The 15,816-nt window shown below is 42.7% G+C and overlaps 1 protein-coding gene across 9 annotated transcripts in view; it reads left to right on the plus strand.

Moving 5' to 3' along the window:
* Positions 1 to 15,816, plus strand: part of PRLR (prolactin receptor) — a 261,793-nt gene that overhangs the window by 201,802 nt on the left and 44,175 nt on the right. For 8 of the 9 annotated variants that reach the window (XM_075932555.1, XM_075932553.1, XM_075932557.1 and 5 more), the window contains one exon: positions 5,679 to 5,739. The gene's annotated coding sequence lies outside the window, so the exon portion shown is untranslated. Of the gene's footprint in view, positions 1 to 939; positions 1,462 to 5,678; positions 5,740 to 15,816 lie in introns of those variants that run through there. The other variant, XM_075932558.1, reaches the window with a different exon arrangement.

Genomic DNA, 15,816 nt, shown 5'->3' on the forward strand with positions numbered 1-15,816 from the left:
AAAGGAGACAGGAAGGCAGAAAGGTTATGTTCCAGACAATAGCATACTGTACGGTTCTCAGCTCATTTCAAAAAGGAGAGCAAAGTAGAGGTATTTCACACACTAGAAGAGTAAGATTGAGACTAGGGATGTAAAACCTCATTTAATCAGTTAATGGGTTAAACGATATGTTTAACTGGTTAGCTGTTTGAACTGGAATGGGCAGGTGCTGCTCTGGCTACGCTGGAGCTCCCCTTCTTATGGCATGGTGGTGAGGCTGGGCCTGACCCAGACGGAGGGGCTGCTTCAACTGGGCTGAAGCGCCCCTGCCTGCACCAGGCCCAGCTCACCGCAGCTGGGGGCTGCTCTAGCCAGGCTAAAGTGCCTGCCACCCGTGGCAGGTCCTCCTGGACTGGAGTAGTCCCCAGCCCATGGTTGGTGGAGGGCTGCTCCAGCTCCACCAGTTAACCATAATTGATACGTATCACCCAGTAAAGAAGATGCTTACTGGCTAACTGGTTAACCATTCACATCCGTAAGTGAGATACTTTACTTATGCTTTACCTTGCTAGATCATCAATACAGGAAAAAAACCTAGTCCTAGAATCATTTATATGAGTAATTATTATTTGTGTAAGTAGTCTCTTTGTATTTGGCTCATGAGGGAGGGTTTGCAGATTTGGCCCTAATATACCACTTGGAGCATGATTCACATGAGCACACTGTCAAAGACTTGGAAGTGTCCTTCAGGAAATCCGATCATCAGTACCAGATGTGATGCTGTTGTGACAGTTTCTGGGGAATGGAATAAATAGGTTAATTCACTACCTCTCCACCTCTGGAAATCCAAGTTCAAATCTGAATTCTGGAGACGAGCACAGACAAATGTCTGGCTCTCTCAGCCAACATCCTCCGGGTCATTTCTCCTTCTACTTAAAAAAACAAAACAAGAAACAAATCTGACTTGGCTTGCCTGGCAGTCTTTGTTCAGGGGAAGTCTGGAGTGGAATTGCAGAGGTGACTCACGTGAGTGCTGTATTTCATTCAGATTTTGTTCATGATTAATCCACTTTCACTTCAAGAAAAGCTGAAAAGAGAAATGAAATTTGGACTGCTGATCAAAAGGTGAACATGCTTCAGTCCAGACAGCGAGTCCAGCTGCATCCTTAAGGCATTTTAGGGTATTTCTCTCCAGCAAGCCATATTGTCAACTAGGAGCCTCCAGCTGAAAGATGGAACTGGGATTTCTAATGAGCACCTGTATGGAATGGAACACAGAGAAGAGCAGAAACAACGTTATTGGCTTGGTGCGCTGGATGACCAGAGCAGGCTGAAAGTTTGATTGTCTGTTGCAATTGATTTCTTAGGAGAGTTTTTTGTGGTTCTTTTATTCATGCTGTGGTTCAGCAAAACCTGTCTGAAGACCTGAGGAAAACCATCTGGTTTCAAAATGTGTTTAAACAGCATACATTCAGAAATCAGGTACAAGAGCAGAACTACAAATTGACAGCAAAATTAGAGCTAAGTATATGAGTTTATTTCTTTCCTGTGCATCCATTTGGGAGTTTATAAAAGGAAAACATAGAAACACAGAGCTGGAAGGGACACCAAGAGGTCACTAAATCCAGCTCCTTGTGTTCAGGCAGAGTTCTTTTAAAAACTTCCAGCAATGGAGATTCCTCAATTTCCCTTGGAAGCATATTCCAGAGTTTAGCTATCCTTGTAGTTAGTTAGAAAAGGTTTTTTTTTTTCCTAATACTGTATCTAACCTAAATCTCTCTTGCTGCAGATTAAGTCCATTACTTCTTGCTGTATCTTCAGTGGGCATGGAGAATAAAGCTTCAAGTCAGAGATGCCCAAGGAGTTATTTTAATTATTTTAAACCATATAAACAAAAGCCAGATAATGCTTTTATCACATATACTAACATAAGAAATGTTTTTACTGAGCTTTAGATTGTTCTGTCTCTTTTAATTAAAACAGCATGCTGTTTAATCTCCTTATGGCATCAGTGACTTTTAGCATTTAATCAGGAGGCTTTCCATAAACTGCTTTTACCAAGAGGTTTGGAACATGGGATGTAATGTTTGAGGAATGTTCATCATGGCAAATAACAGGGCTTTGCATTTTTATATTAACTTGTTTAGAACAGTGACCTTTTTGATAGCTCAGTGCTCTTAGCCAACTACTTTACAGTCATTCAAGTAATGCAAGCCTGAACGTATAACATGTACTCAGGAAAGTACAAAGAATAAGTTACTTGAAGAGTGACTTTCTCACCGAGGTCCTCTTGAAAAATAAAGCATTAAAACAAACAGCAATTCAATTCACTCAGCCACTAATTTTCTCTGCTCATGCTACTGTTACTACGTGCTGTTTGTATTTGGATAAGAACATTTATTTTCCTGTAGCCTATGTTCTTTATTTGCTCCAGACCTGCCTCAGCCATAATACTAGGAGGCAGAAATAATCTGAGGTTCTTTGCCCTGTGTCATATAGAAAGTCAGAAAAGATTATTGTAATGAATAATGACAACTCCTTGCCTTCAAATCTATGGTCCCTTGAAAAATCCTATGTTTATGACACTGCCATGGCTTTTGTTGAAAATGACTTTTTAATGTCAGAAATGAGACATAAGGGAGCAGTCCTGCCATTACTGCATGTGTAGAAATTGCTTGTTGAAATCAAGGAGGAATTCAAAGTAAAATTCAGTGGCAGGAGATAGCCATATGCTTTTGCTGCATGATCAAGGAAAAGAAGCTGGAAAATGGAGGAAGAAACCTATTTAAACCCAACAATCATCAACAGATAAGGATGAACATTGATGTTTTGTTTCAACATCACATCAGTACATTTCCATCCAGAATTAAGTTTGCGTGTTTAGAGCAGCAACTGCATACTTGGGCGGGGGGAGGAAGCTATTCACTGTGAAGTAGCCTGTTACTCCAAGGCAGTTCATAAGTTCAAGCTTCTTTTAATTTCTATTTTAGGCAGTGTTGGGCCAAATTTATCCCTGGCGTAACTCCATTAAATCTATTATCCCCAGAATAAATCTGGCACCTGATTTCTGTTCTGTGTAAACTAGAGATAATGTTCCTGCATTGCTGAGCTCTACCTTAATGTATTTTTTACATCCTGTCATCTAGATAATTAAGTCCATCTTTGCCTTCAACATAAACATGTATTTCTGCCTTATTCTGTTTTATGACATCTAGATTATTACACGCCCACATAAAGAGAAACACAGTTCACTTTCCTCAGTTAAATTTGCTCTCTCTCTCATCAGATACACATACACACATCTAATGAGAAAGGTTTAAGTAAAATCTCTGAGGGTATGTCTACACTATAGCACTAATTCGAACTAACTTAGTTCGAATTAGTTAATTTGAATTAAACTAATTCGAATTAGCGCATCTAGACTTAAAATCTAGTTCGAATTAGCATTTTGCTAATTCGAACTAGCATGTCCACGCTGAGTGGACCCTGAACTGAGGTTAAGGATGGCCGGAAGCAGTGCCGGCAGGGCATCAGATTAGGACTTAGAGTGTGGAGCTGCTGCCTCAGGCTAGCCGAGGCCTGTGCTTAAAGGGACCCGACCCCCACCCCGGACAAACAGTTCTCAGGGGTTCCCCGCTTTCAAAGCAGTCCTGGCTTGGAGTGCCCTGAGTGCCCACACTCGGCACATCACAGCACGCGGCCATCAGCCCGGCTGCACTTGCTGCAGGCTGCCATCTGGGGTGGGGGGTAAATCAAGGGGCTTCAGGAGAGTTTCTACCCTGAGGAGCCCGCAGAGCCAGCCCAGTCCTCCCCATTGGGGGCTCGTACCCCATTCCTCCCTCACCTCCTTCCACTTACCCCTCCCTAGCCCCCTTCCTGATGTACAAAATAAAGGACACGTGTGTTCAAAAATAGAAACTCTCTTTATTGAACAAAACTCGGGGAAACTGGGAAAAGAAGGTGGGAGAGGGGAAGAGAGAGGGTGGGAGAGGGGAGTGCAACTAAAATGATCAGGGGTTTGGAACAGGTCCCATATGAAGAGAGACTAAAGAGACTGGGACTTTTCAGCTTAGAAAAGAGGAGACTGAGGGGGGATATGATAGAGGCCTATAAAAGCATGAGTGGTGTGGAGAAGGTGCATAAAGAAAAGTTCTTCATTAGTTCCCATAATAGAAGGACTAAAGGACACCAAATGAAATGAATGGGTAGCAGGCTTCAAACTAATAACAGAAAGTTCTTCTTCACAAAGCAAATAGTCAACCTGTGGAACTCCTTGCTGCAGGAGGCTGTGAAGGCTACAACTAGAACAGAGTTTAAAGAGAAGTGAGCTAAAGTCATGGAGGTTGGGTCCATGGAGTGGCACTAGCTAGGGGGTAGGAATGGTGTCCCTGGCCTCTGTTTGTGGAAGGCTGGAGATGGATGGAACGAGACAAATGGCTTGGTCATTGTCTTCGGTCCATCCCCTCCAGGTTACCTAGTGTTGGCCACTGTCGGCAGACAGGCTACTGGTCTAGATTGACCTTTGGTCTGACCCAGTACAGCCATTCTAAGCTCAGGGTCGGGGGTCTCAGTGGGCCACGTTGATTTTCATGCCAACCTGCTCCTGGGTGGCCAGGCTGGCAGCTATCCTGCCCTAGACGGCCACTTTCCTGTGCCTAGTGCGGAGGTCGTGGATGAGGTCCATGATGTCTGCACTAGACCAGGCGGGCACCCGCCTCTTGCGGACTCGGGCAAGCTCCCGGGAGCCGCCAGCCTGGTCCCGGGAAGAGGCAGAGGATTGGGTGACAGCGGGTGGCCGGCTCGAGCCGTGCCAGGTGCAGGGTCTGCTGGCTGGGTGCTGGCAGGCTTGCACCTGGCATGGGCACCGTAGCCAGCCCGGGCCCCTTTAAGGGCTCCGGGGCCGGGAGGGGGGCAGAAGAGTTTTCCTGGTGGTGCCCAGAGTGGCCACCAGGGAAAGCTGGGAAGGACTAGCCTCCCACTAGTTCGAATTAAGTGGCTACACAACCCTTAATTCGAACTAGTTAATTCGAACTAGGCATTAGTCCTTGTAGAATGAGGTTTACCTAGTTCGAATTAAGCGCACCGCTAGTTCGAATTAAGTTCGAACTAGCGGTTTGCATGTGTAGCGCCTATCAAAGTTAATTTGAACTAACGTCTGTTAGTTCGAATTAACTTTGTAGTGTAGACATACCCTGAGCTAGTAGTTTCGCACGTAGCTTTTTATTCCCCACCAGAAAACAAACTGCCCATTGAACCTTGTTTCAGTTAGTCATTCTCTATGAGGGCACTGAAAACAAAGGCTTACCACCTGGGAGAGGGTAACGGGGAAAAGTTAGTTAAGTACAGAGCTTTTTCTGTAAGACATCCAGCTTCAGTGTATGGATAATGAATGTAAACTGCATTCTGAATTTCCAGTTGATTGTTCCTGTCAGTAGTACTTATGACAGAAAAGGATCCAGCATTGCAGTATTTTCTACTAATTTTCATTATTTATCCCAGTGTGTAAGTGAATACAAATGCCGGCATTTGTAGGTAAATTTATAGGACCAAATTCATCAGCAGTGTAGATGAATGCTGCTGTATTGACATCAATGTTTTATAGCTGCTTATACCAGCAATGAATTTTGTCTCTGGCATTTTTTGCATAGAAAATATGATTCTCTTTTGTTTTTAATAGTAATGTCTCTTTCTTCTCATAGATAATCAACTGATCAGGCCTACATGAACAAGAAGACTCTTTCTCATAAATGAATCCTACAGGTATGATGCTAGATTTTTTCATTAATTTTATTAACACATTATGTGTTCATAGTACTAAATCAGTTATAACAATAAAATAATTACCTTGGTTTTGGGCCTTCGTGGATACTAATACTGGATTTACTTAGTATTTCAACAACTGTTTTTAATTTTCATTCTCTCTGATTGTATGCTCATGTTTTCCTCCCTCTCAAAAGAAAATGCCAAGAAACTTGATTCTAAAGTGACAAACATGCAAGCCTAGCAGGAGAGTGAAACAGAGGCTTCAAGAGCCATGAAAGTGGCAGAAAGAAAGATTGTAATTTATTTGCTTCACTTTTTTTTTCAGAGAGGAGGGCTGGTCACCGAAGTCATTTAAACACTGAATGTTACTTTTCAGAGCTTTGAAACAGGGAATGTTTCTTACTAAGAATAGGTACCGGTGGGGCCTTGGTCTGGTTTGGGGCCTCTAGGTGCTGCAATAATACAAATACATAATTATTATTTTTACTGGTGAACCTGGTGCTCTGTAGATGTGCAGGAAGATAAGATCCCTGAGCCATGGGGTTTGCAACCTAAAAGTATATGAGCTACTGACAAAAGTAGGGAGAAAAGATGGCAATTAAGACAGAACAGGTTGTTTCACTATGGAGAACACCTTATTTATGCCAAATATGTCTTCATTTGAGGGGTTTGTAGTGCTTTATAACTTTAATGCCATGTGAAGAGTGTAGTATGACAGCACTTGGGGTGTGTCTAAATTGCAGGGTTTTGTTGACAAAGTGGACTTTTGTCGACATAACTATACCTGCGTCTACACTGCCACTGAGTTCTGTCAATATAACGTCAACAGAACTCGGCAGTTTTGTTGACGGAGGTAAACTTCATTCTGCGAGGAATAATGCCAGAGTCCTGTCGACAGAAGGCGTTATTGCAGCTACACTGTCCTTTGCATGCGTCTACACTCTCATATCGACAGAACAGCTTGCTTTGTTGACAGAACTGGTTGCAGTCTAGACACTCTTTGTCGATAGAAGCTTTGTTGACAGTATCTGTCGACAAAGCCTCTGTCGACAAAAGTCTGTAGTCTAGACATACCCTTGGAGTGAAAGGCAAGAAAATAGAGGTCAATACAAAAGGGAGGTAGCTCTATGCAATGGTAGCAATGTAAAAAAAAAATCCCACAGAACTGCAAACATATCTGGCATGTCATCAGAAGGACCCTACACTCAGCTCAGTAGCATGCACAATTATTTGTCTGGAATTACTTACATATTCACAGTCTGTTGCCTCAAAGGAGTGATCCTTTTCTAGGAGTAGAAACTAGGAGTAGAAACAGTCTTGCTGGGAGCTCTCTTTTTCTTGCTTGTAAATCCTTGATGAGTATCCTCTATCTCTAAAATTCTCTAGCTCTACAATCTCATATTAGAGAGTAAGACCTTTTTACATTAATATCCCACTAGTCTTTCCAATGACCTTTAAAAATGCTGCTGTCATTATACACTCCACTGACATGCAGAAGCCTCTGAGTAGAGTGTAGCAGTAGGTGGGAACTGCTTAATAGCTCTAGAGAAATAGTACAAGGAAATGAAAAAGAATACCAAATCTAACTGTAACTGCAATGGGGATTTGTATAGGAACAGATGAATGACTCTATTTGGAATTTGGCCATAACCTGGGAGTTAACATTCATAGCATTGAAGAAAGAGACAGAGGGTCTTTAATTAACACAGATAATCCAGAATTAGGTTTTTAGTGACATATCAGCAACTCCCAATCCACAATCTTGCTCAATGAGGCTCAAAAAAAGAAAAATTCCCTCCAACTGAATCATCTTCAGTGCTGCCATCTGCCTTTTACAGAGCTTCCATTTTCCTGTGATTGGTTCACATGTATCTGCTTAGGTGTGCACACATCCCATACATTTACAGCTGGAGAATTTTCTATAGTAATACTCACGAGGCAACACCTGTGGGGTGTGTAGCCTCAGTGCGGAATGATACTACCACCAATTATACTAACATCAATGTTGACTACAAAGGATAGTATAGGCAGTGGAGCCAACAGCCACAGCAGGCCCCAGGGCAAGGTGGGAGCGGGGCCCAGCTCTGTGCCCCTGGAAGGGATGGGGCCAAGGGCAGGAGGGGCAGGGCCTAGGGCAATCAACCTTTAGCACTGCCTGGACCATGGCACTGGGCCTCCAGCCTTCAAAGCCACACAGAACAGCACTCCCTTGGCAGTTCAAAGGAACTTGGGGCTCAATAATTCCACTATTGAAGTAGCAGAGGCAGTGGCTGGGAGCTCTGGGCCCCTTTGAAACACTGGGCCCCTGTCCAGTTATCCCCTTTGCCCCCTCCCCGTCAGTAGTCCTGAGTAAGGGTGTTTCATTGGCCTTGTCACTTAGTTCAAACTCTGTTCCAGTGGTTGTTCCAGTGCCTCTGACTTCAGCTACTCATTTGTAAGGTGTCAACACTGATAGAACGTCCCTTCCTGGAATCAGCCATTGAGATAGTCCCTTAGGGTATGTCTACACTACCCCACTAGTTCGAACTAGCTGGGTAATGTAGGCATACCGCACTTGCAAATGAAGCCCGGGAAATTCAAATCCCGGGCTTCATTTGCAATTGCGGTATGCCTACATTACCCCGCTAGTTCAAACTAGCGGGGTAGTGTAGACATACCCTCACATGCCTCAAGATGCATTTCCAGTACTGATCGCTGTACCTTTGTTGGTACTGACATTGCTGCATTCCCATTGGGCTTTGCACTTGTCAGGACATCTTACAGTGCCCCTGGGATTGGCTCCTCCACTGTCTTCAGAATATTCTGGATCAGAATCCTCTTGCTGCTGCCACTTGCCAACAAGGACTTAACAAGTCTTTGAACTTTCTCACCCATTACCAAGACAGTTTCCCCAATTATCACCTGTAATACCATTAACTCACAAACATCCCACTCTCCCTACCTTTAATATCAGCAATTCACAGACACTTACCTTCCTTCCTCCCCCTTCCCACCCCCCCGCACCCCCCTTCTGTTCTGCAATGTGATTTGTCCTTTTCATATTTGTTCATTTTTTTTAATTGTATCCTTTGGTATATATGGTTGTGACTACTTTCTTCCACTATTTGATCTGAGGAAGTGGGTCTGGCCCACGAAAGCTCATCATCTAATAAACCATCTTGTTAGTCTTTAAAGTGCTACATTGTCCTGCATTTTGCTTCAACTACCCCAGACTAACACGGCTACATTTCTATCACAATTCAAAGAACAGTTACTGTGCATAACCATTCTTTGACATCTGCTCTCTTGATACAATTATAGCTAAGTCTGTATTTAGTTTTTAATGAAAAGAGATATTTTATAATGAGTGTTCTCAGGAGAAGGATTACATACAACAGTTAAAAGAGTTGGGCCATAAACAGTAAGCACTGGGCAATAGTGAAAGCACAGCCACTGAAACAAATGAGGTTACGTTCAGTGTTTCTTGGTATTTGATGGCCTTTGTTCTACTGACAGCACTCCCTCAGGTAGGAATACAGATATCAGGATAAAGTTGCTTTTCAATGTGTTTAGCCATGTGTTTATGAGCCCCAAACAAACAATAGCGTTCCCATAGTTCTTTAAGAGTCAATATTTTGGAAATATTAAATCTGATCCACAGGACAGGACATCCAATCATCTCAGTCATGTATACAGTTTTCAGAATTTAAAGATTCAATTAAAGGTACTTGAATTGATGTGAGAGCATGATAAAGTTGTGCTCTAACACCAGCACAGCTCTCTGCCATTCTTCATGGAGGGATGTTCTTATATATATGGGAACACTTACTCAAATCAATGTATCTTTGGTCCATTTGAGACCATTCAGTCTGTTGCCTTAACAAATCCTTTCCATAAAGTTCTATGTTCTATAGCTTTGATTCATCATTTCACCAGTTTATCCCATCAATATTAGCAAGTTTCATTTTTCCTATAATCCTTAGTGTGTATATGGAGTGGAATGGTTTAAATCAAAGTAATTTAATCACCAATTTTATCATTATTTAAATCAACAAAAAGAAACCTTGATTTAGTTTACCAATTGTAGTCAGGTTTCCATTTGGTATTTCAGTTATTTTCCAAATCCATCTTGTTTCATTTCCTGTCTCCAACAGTGACTATTACTAGATGCATCATAAGAAACCTCCCTCCCATATACGACTATTGTAAATAAAACCCCATGCTGTAAGTTCTTACATAATCTCAGGATGTTAATATTTTTTATATCTTGTGTACTATAACTCCGGATACTCTTGTTTACCATATGGAGGTTTAATCATCTTAAATCTTTCTAAGTTTTTTCTGATGGTGGTATCTTTTGGGAGTGAATTCTAAAGATTAATTATACATTAGGTTAAAAAAATCAGCTTTCCTTTTATTAGTTCTATATTTATTGTAAACAAAAGTACTCATTTGTCTCCATTCCTTATTTTGTAAAATTTAAGTCCCTTCTTATTTATGATGATTTGGATTCACAATAAGGCATTTGACAGGACAGCTACATTTTATTCCAGTTAGAAATGTGCAGTAAGAAAATCATAGCCATCAACTCTAGAAGTGAGAAAATTACTCCTGTTCATATGTATATTTGCTGGAAGTATATTTATTCTCCATAAAAGTGGCATTTGGGGGCTTCACACTAATTACTTAAGTTCTGTAACAAACATGCTCTGTTCAAAAGTAAAATGATGATTTTCTATCTGATCCTAAAATCTGAGTGGAAAATTTGTTCTTTCCAACTGGTGCATCGTTACCGATAATAAAGATTCCGCAAGCTAAATTGTAACTTCATTTATCCCTATGCAATTGGATTATCATTAGTAGATTTGCAAAGTCATGCCCAATTAACTCTTAATAAACAAATCTGTGGATTATACGCAAGAGGAAAGAGAGTCTAGGTGGCTCACTTTCTCTTAGCAGTCTGACCATTCTGCAGACCTAACAATATTGAAAAGTACTAAAAATATTTATTATCACTAAATTCAGATGTAACTGAATGCAGAGAGCAGATCCGCTGAGTAAGAAGTGTCGCTTTTTTATGCCAACACTTCACACAATAGAACACTTTAAATGACTTTCTTTTACCATATGCATCCTGGTGAAAAGTTGCCCTCTAGCTCACTCTAGTGGATCATTCCACTTGACTAAGGCTTCCAGCATAATTCCTGGTAATCAAGCATCTTAGAGACTAACAAAAAAAAATGTAGACTAATATATAACTAATATAGTTACCAACTAATACAGCCACCCCTCTGAGACTGATAATGAAGCAGTGTTGATGACCAGGTCTCACTCCAGTGACGTTTTTTCCTTTTTTTTTTTATGTGAATGACGCAAAATGAGGACAGACATATGGATAGCTTTTAAGCAGCAAGCTGCAACTTTATTAAACTTTATCATGGAAGGGACACTGTCCACCCACTACTCGTATTCCTCTATGCCAGAATTATGTTTCCAATTTGAGAGTTACTGAGTTCTTTACCAATAACCTCTAATTACTGCAAGAGTTATAGAGCTCATTTCCATATATCCCAGAACTCAGGGTAGGTTCTTCTCAACCTATACACAAGATTCAGCCCTCTCTAAGTCCTAGCACCCTCTTCATCTTGAGGGAGACAGAAGGTGCAGCAAAGTGTGGACCTCTGCTCACGAGGGCCACAATGTCTCACTCTATCCGAGGACCACAGGTTTTTTACTTCTGGGAAACAGTCATCTTATTCTCTTAACCACGCTGGAAACAGGCTGCCTGGAGCTCTAGTGATTAGCTTGATCACTTTCTCCTACTCCATTGATTCCTTCATGTCCCATAGCCGTTCATCAACACCTTCATCTGACAGCCATATGCCATCATCCCTGAAAATTACTGAACAATTGTCAGGGAGGTCCCTATGCTTTAGCACTGACTTCCTGCTATCCATCAAAGTGAGTTCCTAGAGTCTGTTGCAGAGAAATTGAGAGAGAGCACTGACAACACCATTATTCATTCCTGAGATGTGCTCCGTATGAAAAAGGATATCAAACCTCAGGCAGTGTAAAATGGAGACCCACATCAACTTCATTACTAGTGCAGTGTTAGCCAAGTGTGTGTTCACTGTTGGAACCAGTTTGTGTTATTGCATCAAAAATGGACGTTTTTATTCTGAACGTTTTTTTTTCTCCCCAAATAGTGACTTCCATTGGTACAGGGAAAAACTTAAGGAAGTTCGGGTTCCTTGTAATATTGTTAGCCACCAAAATGTAAAGCCACCTCTGCACATACCACTCTCCTTAAAAGAAAATCCCAAAATATATGTTCCATCTTGAGCAAGAAGTCCAAATGCCACATCAAAACCCCATTAAACTTTCCAGAAACCTTTCCCACACTTGTAAATCTGCTTTAATTTCTCTTATCAGCATGATAAAATTATAGGGTTTTCACACAGAGGCAAATACCAGATGGGCACAAAATGTTTGATGGGGGATGTCATGGCTCCTTTCCCATTCTGGCATGATAAATGCAGAAGTGGGGGCCAGCAAGTATACCCCAAAGCATTATCTACCAGGCTTTGGTATAAAACTTCCCCCCAAATCTTAAAAACCTAGATTTTGTGAATAAAACTTCCGCTGCCACCACCCAAATATTAATAACAAGATTAGGGGAAAGATCATTTGGGAAATCTCACCTCTATTATAAAAATCAGGACACACAAGTAACCAATGCCAAATAAAAAGAAAGGAAAAAACTTTTATTATTACAACAATATTCCTGTTGCAAGCATAAGGATCAGCTGGAAAGGTAACAAAATATACTCATGGAGGAATTACACCATGGGCTAGAACTTAGTTAAAAATAAAAACCAAACATCTCCTTTAAGCAGTGCCAGATATCAGTTCCCATACCCAACCCTTAAAACAATAAAGCCTAACGAAACTACCTAAACTTTACCCTACTTACAGAAAGTCAATAATTGTTTTTTGGAGAGAGAGAGAGAGACATGCTTATCCCTCCCTGTAGCTGCAGAGGACTCACCCAGAGAGACAAAAGGAGAAAGGAAAAAACCCAAATTCCTTTGTCCCAGTTTGAAAGTCCCACCTGCATTCCTACTGGTCACTCCACCTGGCTAGGTTTAGTTAACTCCTTAATCCCCAGGCTAACCCTCATAATCATGACAGGGGGGCCACCACTTGGCATGTAATGTTTTGGTGCCCCATGACCAGTGTTCCCTCTCATTTCACACAGATGCAAAAAATGAATTTTGTGACGTGCACCAATATGGAGGTGATGTGTGGCAGGAGTGGGCTGAGGAATTAAGAGTGTGGGAGGGGATTGAGGGCTGGGGCAGAGGGTGTGGGGGTGAGGGTTCTGGCTGGGAGTGCAAGTTTTGAGATAGGTCAGGGATGTAGGGATTGGGATGCAAGGAGGAGACTTAGGGCTGGAGTGCAAGTCGGGGAGGAAAATGGGTGCTCCAGATGGGGGTATGGGCTCTAGGATGGGGTTGGAGGTAAAGGGTTTGAAGGGTTGCAGGCTGCCTCAGAGAAAGAGGACTGCCCTCAGCCCTCTTTCACCACAGGGGCCAGGTGAAAAGCACCTTTCCACAGTGGCAGCAAGCCCGGGACCTGGTTGGAGATGGGTACCACACCATGGCCCTGGCACGTTCAGGCTAGGATGAGTGGGGGTGGCAAGGAAGGGGACCTCTCCCCCAGCCACTTCAAGTCTGAGGCAGTTCCACATTGGGGTGATGCAGACAGGCAGAGGCAATTCTTCCCTTTGCAGCAGTTCCAGGGCTTGGGGAGAGGCCTCTCTCCCTACTTTAGCCCTGATCCCTGTGTGAGGCTTAATGGGTAGATGCTCAGCTCCGCAACTTAGAGGGAACTTAGCCCATGACCACCTGTAGTTTCCTCAGAGTAATTTTCTTTGCCTCTCTGAAAGTCTGTATCAGTGACATAGACACCCCAAATTGAGTCCAGTTCAGTGCCAAGAGATGTTAAACTTTGGGCAGGATCATCTGCATTATTTTTATTTCTTCCCATGGCAAGTAGGAACTTGAAGAGCTCAGCTAGGTTCTGCAGTGCCTTACACATGTACTTGCAGTTGCCTGTTGCTAGTCTTGCCGCAAATAAGAATTTGTCAGAGTTGTGCGCTGAGTGATGCAGGCCAGCCTCATACTTGATCACCCATTCCCACATGGAGCTGAATCTTTTGAAAGTGGCACTTTACACAGAGCACGCAGTAATGACCTTCACACTGAAACCCAAGCAAGATAAAATCTCTGGATACCCTGGAAGCAACCAAAATGTAGCCTTCATATCACATTTTCCAACAGTGACCCAGGGCCACATTCCCTAACCCCAGCTAGCAAATCAGTGATGAGTATCTCACTGAATAGTAGAGAGTTATTATAGTCATCTATCCATGAGCCCTGAGGATAGCAGAGCCTGTATTCACCCTTCACCTTCTTCAGTACTGCACCCCTGGGCAATGTGCACAATTCCAGTCAGATGTGGCTTGTCACTTTCCTGCTGCCATCTTCAGCATGATCTTTAACCTTGGTACATGTTCAAAGCCTTTAACAGGTTTTAAGTTCTCTGTGTCTAGACTGCGGTGTTCTTCCGGAAAAAGGTATGCAAATTGAGAACTGCAATTTGCGTACCTTTTTCTGCTTCTTTTGTTGAAAGAGGCTTTTCTGACATTTGGCCTGCCTACACAGGGTCAAATGTTGGGGGAAAAAACTTTTTGGGACATCCCTTCTCCCTTGTGAAATGAGGCTTACAGGGATGCCAAAAAAACTGCATCTGCTCTTCCAAAAAAAAATTAGGAAGAGCAGACACATTCCTTGGATGCAGTAGAGTTTTTCCAGGATACCTCTGGTATCCTGGAAAAACTCTGCAGTGTCCTCCATAACCTTGGTGGACACCATAACTTTGGTGTCCTCATACAAATTATAGTCATATAAATGTAAAAAGCTACAGATTAGTTCTTAAAAGGTAGAGGCATTTAGGTCTATGTGGTTTGTCCTTGTTTTTTGTCATTTTGTCACCTTCTGTCCATCCCCAAAAGTGAGAGAGAGAAATCCATACATTCCCTTTTCCAAATCTTTTTCCTTAGCCCTTTAGACAGATGATTCTTCGGTGAGATTGGTTTTCACACCAGCTCTGTGGGTGTGAGCTGCCTTGTCTTCTGCCTTCTCTAACTGCTCCATATTCCTGTGTGGGATTTGAGTCTTACTTCAAAACTTCAGGGCTACGTCTACACTGGCCCCTCTTCCGGAAGGGGCATGTAAATTTCACTAGTCGTCGTAGGGAAATCCGCGGGGGATTTAAATATCCCCCGCGGCATTTAAATAAAAATGTCCGCCGCTTTTTTCCGGCTTTTAAAAAAGCCGGAAAAGAGCGTCTAGACTGGCCCCGATCCTCCGGAAAAAGTGCCCTTTTCCGGAGGCTCTTATTCTTACTTCGAAGTAAGAATAAGAGCCTCCGGAAAAGGGCACTTTTTCCGGAGGATCGGGGCCAGTCTAGACGCTCTTTTCCGGCTTTTTTAAAAGCCGGAAAAAAGCGGCGGACATTTTTATTTAAATGCCGCGGGGGATATTTAAATCCCCCGCGGATTTCCCTACGACGACTAGTGAAATTTACATGCCCCTTCCGGAAGAGGGGCCAGTGTAGACGTAGCCCTGTAGTGTAGCTTCTTCATTAGAGAAGAACCCACTCTTGTCTGGAAGACTATCCAACCTATGGGCCACCAATGCCGATGACTTTGCCAGGTCACCCCCCATATACATTAGGCGGTGTCTTCTGAGAGATGCGGGATCTGAGACACCCCCTGTCCCATGAGTGTCAGGGTTCACAATCCCCTCCTTATTATAGTGAATTGGCCTCCAACCCTGCTGCATTTTGAGGATGCCTGTGGGACTCTTGGCAGGAGGCACAGGCCTAGGACTACTCAGAGGTTTGGATCCTTGCTAGCCTTGAACTCAGATCCTGAATCCAATCTGTTATAAGGGGCCTCCTGTATGAGGGCTTCATAATCCCATTCAGGAGGAATGCACTTCTATCCTGAAAAAAGAACTGTCACTGCTA

The sequence above is a fragment of the Pelodiscus sinensis genome, chromosome 6, assembly GCF_049634645.1.
Source record: "Pelodiscus sinensis isolate JC-2024 chromosome 6, ASM4963464v1, whole genome shotgun sequence".
NCBI lineage: Eukaryota > Metazoa > Chordata > Testudines > Trionychidae > Pelodiscus > Pelodiscus sinensis.